This window comes from Gossypium arboreum, chromosome 13, assembly GCF_025698485.1.
Source record: "Gossypium arboreum isolate Shixiya-1 chromosome 13, ASM2569848v2, whole genome shotgun sequence".
NCBI classification, from domain to species: Eukaryota; Viridiplantae; Streptophyta; class Magnoliopsida; order Malvales; family Malvaceae; genus Gossypium; species Gossypium arboreum.
The window spans coordinates 102,324,303-102,333,962 of record NC_069082.1 but is presented as its reverse complement, the minus strand read 5'-3'; the positions used below and the strand labels follow the sequence as shown (position 1 = coordinate 102,333,962).

The following is a 9,660-nucleotide window of genomic DNA, read 5'->3' as shown; positions in this document are numbered from 1 at the left end:
ACCGCTTTGGCTATAGGTTCAAACCTTTCATAATGGCCTGAATCCTTCGACTCGACAAATGGTTGACGCAGCTGCTGGCGGAACCATCAATAATAAGACACCTGAAGATGCCTATGAATTTATAAAGGAGATGTCACTGAATAACTATCAGTGGCAGGTCATAAGGACAAAGCCAACAAAAACAGTCGACGTTTATAACGTCGATACGATCACCATGCTCTCTAATCAGGTAGAACTCTTGAATAAGAAAATTGATGGTTTCCTAAGTTCTTCACAGGTTCACCCAGTAATGCAATGCGAAGCAATTGGAGGTGGATCAAGCAGTTCAGAATACCTACCTTATAGACACAACATGGAGAACGAATAGTTAAATTACATGGGTAACAATCCTCGATCTCAAAACAATCCCTATTGTAATACTTACAATGCAGGTTGGAGGAACCACCCTAATTTTTCATGGGGAGGCCAAGGGAATCAGACCCCACCACCTCCAGGCTTCCAACAACCACTCTACCAACAAGAGAAAAAGCCGAACCTTGAGGAGATGCTAACAAAATTCATCTCAGTGTCAGAAACTCATTTTCAGAATACCGATACATCATTCAAAAATCAACAAGCATCAATCCAGGGGCTCGAAACTCAAATTGGACAGCTCGCCAAGTTGATTTTCGAACGACCACAAGGTAGCCTGCCAATCAACACTGAATCTAACCCAATGAAGCAACTCAACACGATTGCTATTCAAGATGTGGAAGGGCTAGTTGCAGAACCAAGGCTAGAAACAGGGGTATGCATAGGTAAGGATGAGGTCGGCCAAAATAAGCCAAAGCCGGTGATTACAGAATATAAACCTCGCGTGCCATACCTTAATGTGACAAGGAAAGACTGCTTAGACAAACAATTTGGTAAATTCCTTAAACTTCTAAAGAAATTACATATTAACTTACCGTTTATTGAAGCCCTTTCGCAAATGCCAAACTCAGTAAAGTTTTTAAAAGAGCTTCTGGAAAATAAATGAAAGTTAGATGAAGGATCGCATGTGGAGCTGAACGCGGTCTGCTCAGCCATTCTACAAAATAAGCTACCTAACAAACTAAAAGATCCAAGGAGTTTTACAATTCCTTGTTTATTTGGTAGTTTAGATTTTAATAATGTGTTGGCTGATTTAGGGGCTAGTATCAATGTTATGCCCTACAAATTATTTAAGCAACTAGGTCTAGGGAAACCCAAACAAACTAGGATGAGCATTCAATTAGCAGATAAAACTATCAGATTTCCTAGGGGTATTATTGAAGATGTGCTCGTTAAAATCGACAAATTTATATTCCTAGTTGATTTCGTTGTTCTAGACATAGAGGAGGATAGCAACGTCCCCTTAATTTTAGGAAGGCCCTTTTTAGCAACCGCCAAAACAATTATTGACATTGGCACAGGTGAAATCACACTTCGTATGGGAAACGAAACAATCACCCTTCAAGCCCGTAATTCAAATAACACATCAAAAATCTAAGGTGACTGTACAAATCATTTGGCTAAAACTAACCATATAGTGCAACCTTCTTTGCAGAAAACAGGTTCGAAGAACATACATAAGCCAAGCAACAACAAAGAACCTATCCATGAAGAACGAAGGTTACAAATCAAGGAGTTAGATGAATGGCAGACACATAAATCGAGAAAACACGATAAACCAAAACCACTCCATGAGGAGCTTAATTCCTCCAAAAATTAACTTAAAGTTGGAGACAAAGTACTACTCAATGCAACAGATCCTCGAATCGCCATTTCTGAACCAAATGAAGAAACCCTTCTTACAGTAATTAGTATTTTTCCATATGGTACGGTCGAGGTAAACCACTCCAAATTTGGCACGTTCAAGGTAAATGGTACTCGTCTTAAACCTTATGTTGATAAAATTGATAGCAGGGATGAAGAGTGTAAGCTCCTCGATTCACCATGATCACGCATGAGAGAAGTAAGTCGAGCTTAGACTATAAATAAGCGCTTCTCGGGAGGCAACCCGAGCAATAACAATATTAATTTCTTTAAATTTGAGTTTTTAACATCTAACGTACTAACCGAATCATGATACACAGACTCTCTAAATACCACACGGCTAGGCACACGGGCGTGCCTTAGGCCGTGCAAAAATAGGGCAAAATTTTTCCAACACGGGAAGCGATAAAGTCGCCACGGCAGTGCGACATGGCCGTGGACGAACCTGTCAAACTAGCACGGGCGTTCGACACGCCCGTGCCCATTATCCGTGGGCGAACCTGTCAAGTAAACATGGGCGTGGACCTATGAACACGGGTGTGGGAAAAGTGAACGAAGTGAGACACGGTTGTGCGACATGGCCGTGTGCACTCACACGCCCGAGCAACACGGGCGTGGGTCGAATGTCAGACGCACCCAAATTCAAAATTCGCGAAACACACAGGAAAAAATTAGGGTACACAAGTGTGTCCCACGGTCGTGTGCCCCAAAATCTATAAAAACTCCTCACTATTCATCATCTCCCTCCCCAAAAATCCCTAACCCTAGCCGCTGCACTCCACACGCCCTACCCCCCACGCCCGTGTGCCGCCTACAACACCGATTTCAAAGCCCCAAGTTCCTTCTTTTTGCATTTGTTTACTCTTTTCTCTCTATCTCCTTTGCATATTTTGTTTATTTCATGATTTCTCTGCTCTATTTGTCTATTTTAAATGAATTCTCATAGTTAGAACAATAGAATACTTTTGCTTGTTTATAAGAATTTTGTCATTTTAGTTACTCTATTATGCTCTACTTTTTCATTTTTCCTAGTTTCATGAAATTGATGCTTCCCATATACATTCATTCATATTCTTGTTACATTATTCCAGTAATACTATAACTTGATACATTTAGTAGTTTTGTTTACTTCATCCACTACGTAAGTCTCATGAAATCTTCATATTTAGTTTTGTACTTCTGTGCTATTTTTGGGATGTATTGGTTGAGTTTCGATTTTTCAACGCAGGTACAATGTCATCATCACGTGATAAGAAGACTGTTGTTCCAGCCTTGAAGAAGCGACAAGGAGCAGCATCATCCTCGAAAAACCAGGAAGAACTTTTTCAGATACTTCGGGCTTGACCTTTAGGTGTGGCCGCTGCATTGACTCGACCACGCTTGAACAAGTTCAGTTGGCTGACGATGTCCGAGTCCTCCTGACAACCGATCCATGGGAACTCTTCTTTATGATCATCGACCCTTCCATGTTCAAGATGTCATGACCAACTTCAATGATCCTGGAACGGTCCAGTTCCATCTCGACGATTTAGTCCGCTAGTTAAGTGTGCCCGAATTCGGTATCGCTTTGGGCCTTTATACGGAGGAGTTCATGGAAGACAACGAGATCGAAAACATCTATCAGCACATGTGCCTACCCTGGCACCTTTTCGTCCTCAAATTTCAACCCCAATAATTGTTTACAGGCCTTCGATCAATAAAATCTAGAAATGTGGGGCCAAAGAATTTGTGATAAAATGGATGATGAACTTGCCAGAGCTGAGTACTAGTTAGAAAATACACAAAGGGTTCACGATGAAACGTTATGTCCTTTCAAAAACTACTTCAAATGTGCAGTATCTTTATTAAAAGACAAAGCTTTCTACTGGTGGTCGACTTTAACAACTATAGTACGAAAAGACAGGGTTAACTGGGACTTTTTTTAACCGAATTTCGAAAGAAATATGGTAGTAAACATTATTTAAACAAAAAGAAGAAAGAATTCCTTGAGCTGAATTAAGGGAATAGATCTGTTGCTGAATACGAGCGACAGTTTTTACAACCCAGTAAATATTCTCGAGATTGTGTCGACCAAAGAAGATATGTACATTCGTTTCAAAGATAGGTTGAACGATGAAATCAAGACGTTAGCAGATGCAATAGAATTGCATGAAATTGTAGTTTTATCTGATCAGACAAAGAAAATGGAAGAAATCTGTAATAATAATAAACAAAACAAGACGAAGGTTTGAGATTTTGGCAAAATGAATACATCAAGATTGTTTTCTAGTACCCTTCCAAAGAAGATGAAAGACGTTCATAATTGTTTCATAGCACCATCTAGATTTTCTAGGAGAGATCGATTGAGACAAAGTAATTTGAGACCACAGACGACCTCAGTAATTAGTGTCGGTAATGTACGGAATATGTATAACCCCTTAAATCGAGCTTAGACATTATGATCCAACATGAGAAATTACATGGGCCATGAAGATGGCAAAAATGTTTTCATCAGAAAAGGCCATTTGTCCTTGAAGTATGTCATTTTGAAAATACCATGTTCTTTTCAATAAAATTAGTTGTTCCTTTTTTATTGAAATACTTGTATTATAACTTAGTTTTGAAATTACATCTGCAGCGGATACTAATTCTTAAAAATGTTTAATGATCATTTAAAATTGAAATCCAACATTAGCAATCCATGCGATAATTCCAAAATATCATAAAGGAAAAATCCTTATGCCACAATCCACAATTTAAAATAAAGTCACAAAAAGTGATTAAAACAAACCCAAATCAAAGCCCATAAAATTTCATAAAATGATATAAAATCCATAATTTATTAAAAATTTCACATCCGAGAGCATCACCGAAAATCCGCATCCGAGTCCTAATTACAAGGATTACCTGAAGCATACACATAAGATGGGTGCGCTTACAAGCCCAGTGTGAGATCATCACAAATATAATTGCATACATAACAACTTATCAATATCAACATATCAATCATCATAATAATCACAAGTTCTAACACTGATACTTATGCATAAACAAGTCGATGTATAATTTAAAACGATGCACATTTTATAAAATTTCCTACCCATCTCTGCTACACACCAATATCAAGTTCCCCAGAACCCGTTCATCCAATAACACTCCATTTCTGGACAAGCCACCACATAATTGTCGATAAACGACCACATAACACATTATGGACAAACCACCACATAATTGCCAATAACGGCCACATAATCATAGATAAACTACCACATAACTTCCACATTTCACAAAACCCACCCAATGCATGTGATATGGCCACTTTTCAAATTTAACACAAATAATTCACTTTTCACATTTTTCACGTAATAATGCTCATAATCTCACATAACACATATTTCTCAAATTTACACATATGCATTTAAACATGCCGACATTTTCATATATCACATAATATTCGCTTTTATTCACTTAAGCATGCTTTAATATACTATTCATATTAAATCATGGATCACATCACATAGACATAAAATCATCAGCATACCAAATAAGCCATATATCATATAACGTAGAGATGAGATTTGCACACATGTCATCATCACATACATCAACACTGTAACACCTCTTACCCGTATCTGACGCCGGAACAGGGTACAAGGTATTACCGAACTTGAGTACTTGTAATCATTTAAAACCGAGACATAAATTTCATCAAATTTTAAACTTTTCAAACTTATATAATTTGTCCCTTAAAAGGGCCTACTAGGCCCAAAACAATCATTGAAATTGGTTCGGGAACAAACCGAAATCTTTCAGACACTTAGAAAATTTTTCACCAAAGCAGGGTCACACGCCCGTATGGCATGTGACACGACCGTGTGAGTAGACCGTGTGGTCTTCACACACCCATGTCTGAACCCCGTGTAAAAATTAGCTAGTTACTGGCTTGCTCACACGACTAGACCACACACCAGTGTGGTGGCCGTGTTCTTCACACGGCCGAGACACACGGCCGTGTCTCCAGCCCATGTGTATCACATTAGGCTATTTTCCAAGCCCTTTTTGTGTTCTTAACTTAGCCACACCAAGACATTAATCTATGCATACATAAAATAGTTTACATAACTTTAACCATTATGAGCCAAATCTTATGGCTATATACAATGAAGCAAAATGAGTCTATACATTTGGCTAAATCATAATATTACTTAATATCAATAAATAATTATCTATACATGCCACTTATTTGACAATAAATAAGAATTACCATTATTCTAATTTGATAAACTAATAGTGTGATGATACTTCCGAAGATCTTCAACCCCGAGCCAACCTGACAACACTGAGAGAAATGGGAAAATGGTGTAAGCTTAAAAGCTTAGTATGTTGGCATATATGTAATAATAAGCAATTAAATTAACAATATTATCCCATTCCTCAATAAATATGCTCAAGAAAATAGAATCATTAATCACATGATTTCATCTTTTTACACGAGATCAGCTAAGGCAGTTTTCCTGAATCATAGTCACTAATTTAATTATTTCTTAAGCTACAGAACTCAAAATTAATTTTCGTAAATTTTCCTTGAAACTAGAATCATATAAATTTATACCATAAAATTTTCAGAATTTTTTGTTTTGTCAATCAATACCAGATTTTTCTTAAATTTTCATCTATTTCACTGTCTGACAATTCTGACCTCTCTATATAAAAACTCTGTTATCTCATTGTAAAGAATTCAAATAATGTTTCTGATTATTCCAATAAAAAATAGATTCATTAAGGTTTCTAATCATATAAACCATACCCCATAATTAGTTTTGTACAATTTATGATGATTTTACCAAGTCAGAACAGGGAATCACGTAATCATTCTAAATTAGTCTCACAAAAATATAAATATCTAAAAATATAGAATTCCTTTGCTTGCTCTGTTTCTTTTATATGAAAAAAGACTCATTAAGCTTTAATTTAATATCTCATTCAGCCTCTAATTAAATTCCTACTATTTTTGGTGATTTTTCAAAGTCACATCACTGCTACTGTCCAAAACACTTTTATTGCTAATTCACTCTTTCACACTTTCTTTATATTAACCTCATTTTAACATACATATCACAAATCATTTTCACCACATTTCATACATCACAAGTATAGGCTCATGATTACAAGGTCACCATAAAATCATCCTCATGTATAACTTACTTGTTTATAACCTTACCACATCCCGGTCACTTAATGAACACATCATTCACATAACCAAGTTCCTGCACTTATTCATCACAAAACTCACAAAGCAGTACATAGTAAGTCTCCCGTTGAACACTTCGAATCAATCCTTGATACTTGGTGGGTTCAGCACATAGCTCCACCCATCATATAGTTTGGCTCTCTTGTACACATGGTGAACACTTAGTACCACTCATGTGACCTAGCCAGTTTATCTCGTAGCTCTCTTGTCTACATGGTGTCCTTCACCTGGAATCACGCATGCGACCTAGCTACATATATTTCGTAGCTCTCTTGTCTACATGGTGTACACATAGTATCTCCCATGCGACCTAGCTACATCATAATGTCTCGTAGCTCTCTTGTACACATGATGTGCACTCAGCACCATACATGTGACCTAGCTACGTACCATTTGTATCATCCAATCTTTCTGAATGTTCAATCGGGATTTCTCTCTCTTTTCCAACAATTTCACCAATCAAGTAATTATCAACAAACATATTTCCAATATTATTATAAAATATCATAATACAAGTAAAATTGATGTATTACTTACATATAAACTTACATCTCATTTAATATCAAGACAATAACATTAAATTACACATTGCATTATTAAAAATCATATGAACTTACAATTGCTCAAAATATCCATACATTAACCAACATTATATTCGGATAATTCTTTAAAGCTTGAAATGGATAGTATCGTTACCAATTTGACCAGTACATAACATTCATGTCCAGGGAGAATTTTGAATCATTTATTAGATATTTTTATTACTAATTTGGTCAGCAATTTAGTTACAAAAATTTGGACCAAATCTTGAAACATAAATAGACACAACAAATGCCACTTTTGGACAGCATAATTACATGCTTTGGACAGCAATAATCCTTCTCCTAACAGCAACATTTAATAACTAAAATACAATTAGTGTCTTAAATTGGTCAACCAATGATCCACATCACAACATTAGTATTTCAATTAACTAATACCGTAATTATGCCCTAATTTGGACAGTCAATGATTCACGTTATATCAAAAACATTTTAATTAGCTAAACACCATGAATTTGTCCTAATTGGGCAGCCAATGATATACAATATAACCGCAGCATATCAATTAGCAATAAACTGTATTAAGTACTACTTTAACTCCCTCATGCAGTACAACCTAAACAACTTGTAAGTTAACGTCAAATCCCTTCCACAAAATGAATTATACTTCTTTCTTTAACTTCAATTGTCAACTTGGAAGTAACTTTAAACATAAATTTCTGGAAAGCACACTAAGCATATAAAATGGACGTAAATGAACACATTTTCAAGACAACAAATCAGCCCTTTACAGCAGCACATTAAGCATCTAAAATTAATGTGAGTGAACACATTTTTTTAAGATAACAAATTAGCACTTTACAGCAACACATTAAGCATTTAAATCGAACGTAAATGAAGACATTTTTAATATAACAACTCATCAATTGTACAGGACATTTAATTTGTAAAATCATACTTAATATATATTATGTTTCAAACATTGTAAGATCATCAACAATGCAAGTTACTAAATCAACATAACAACATCACATTCGGATAGTAGTACTAACCCAAACTGGACAACTTAATTAACACCAATTGGCAGTATAACAACATCTAAATTTAACTGTGAAATCAACAGATTCGGACAACTACATTTTCTAAATAAAACAGCATAAATGGTAGTGCATTGAACAGTGAATTTAACATATTCAGACAACTTAATTTTAAGCTCACTATCAGTTAATTGGTGAGTGATTAGCATAAACAAATGTTGCATTTACAGCAATTTTTTAATCAGTTTAAATAAGAGGAATTAAATGTTGAAATTTCCAACATTCGGACCGCAAATATCTCTTTCAGACAGAGATATGGTTAACATTTAACAACTAATATTTTTCCTTATTTACAACAGCAGCAGACCAATTACACCAGAATTTACTGCACTTTCAATATAGCAACTACATGCTAAAGCAATAGACATTCGTGTGGCAGATTTCAACAGCAACTTATGCATTTTTTCATCTAAATTTTTCTTCACTTCTAACTGCAGTATTTTGGTAAAAATAACATGTGTTTTAAGCTACTAAACTCTACTTAACAGTCCTATTAGCCGAAAATTACTTGCATGTAATAAATATATTTTATACATAAAAATTTTACAAAGTTTCCTTTGAAGAACTTACTGAACAGCAGTCGAGCCCACCCTTGAACGATATCCTTCCTCTTCTTGCTGCCACCGAATTTCTTATGGAACCAGCTCCTAATTGAGCTCAAAATGAACATGCAATAGCTTTCTTCTTCTTTCTAATTTAGCTCACAAGCTTGGCCGGATGTATCCATGGCTTTTCTAGGTTAAAATCGGTTGAAGAAGATGAGGATGGGTACAAAATAATGGCTTTGGTTTTATATATTTAATCTTTATTAACCAATTTACAAAACTAACCTTTAATAACATCATAATTTCAACAATAACAAGCCACAAAATTCCACTACCAACATTTATGGGATATTTACCACTTAAGGTCTCCCACTATTTACTTTCATAACCATTTAATACCTTTAACTTATAGAATTCAACTTTTACGTTTTACACGGTTTAATCCTTTTTACCAAATTAAACACTCAAAT

At 35.5% G+C, this 9,660-nt stretch overlaps 1 long non-coding RNA gene across 1 annotated transcript; it reads right to left on the bottom strand.

The window, feature by feature from the left end:
• Positions 1-5,852: 5,852 nt before the first annotated feature.
• Positions 5,853-9,446, bottom strand: LOC128286754 (uncharacterized). Its single transcript, XR_008277444.1, has 2 exons — positions 9,216-9,446; positions 5,853-6,094 (listed from the first exon to the last, which is right to left on the bottom strand). It is a non-coding gene; the product is annotated as an uncharacterized LOC128286754 (long non-coding RNA).
• Positions 9,447-9,660: the final 214 nt, after the last annotated feature.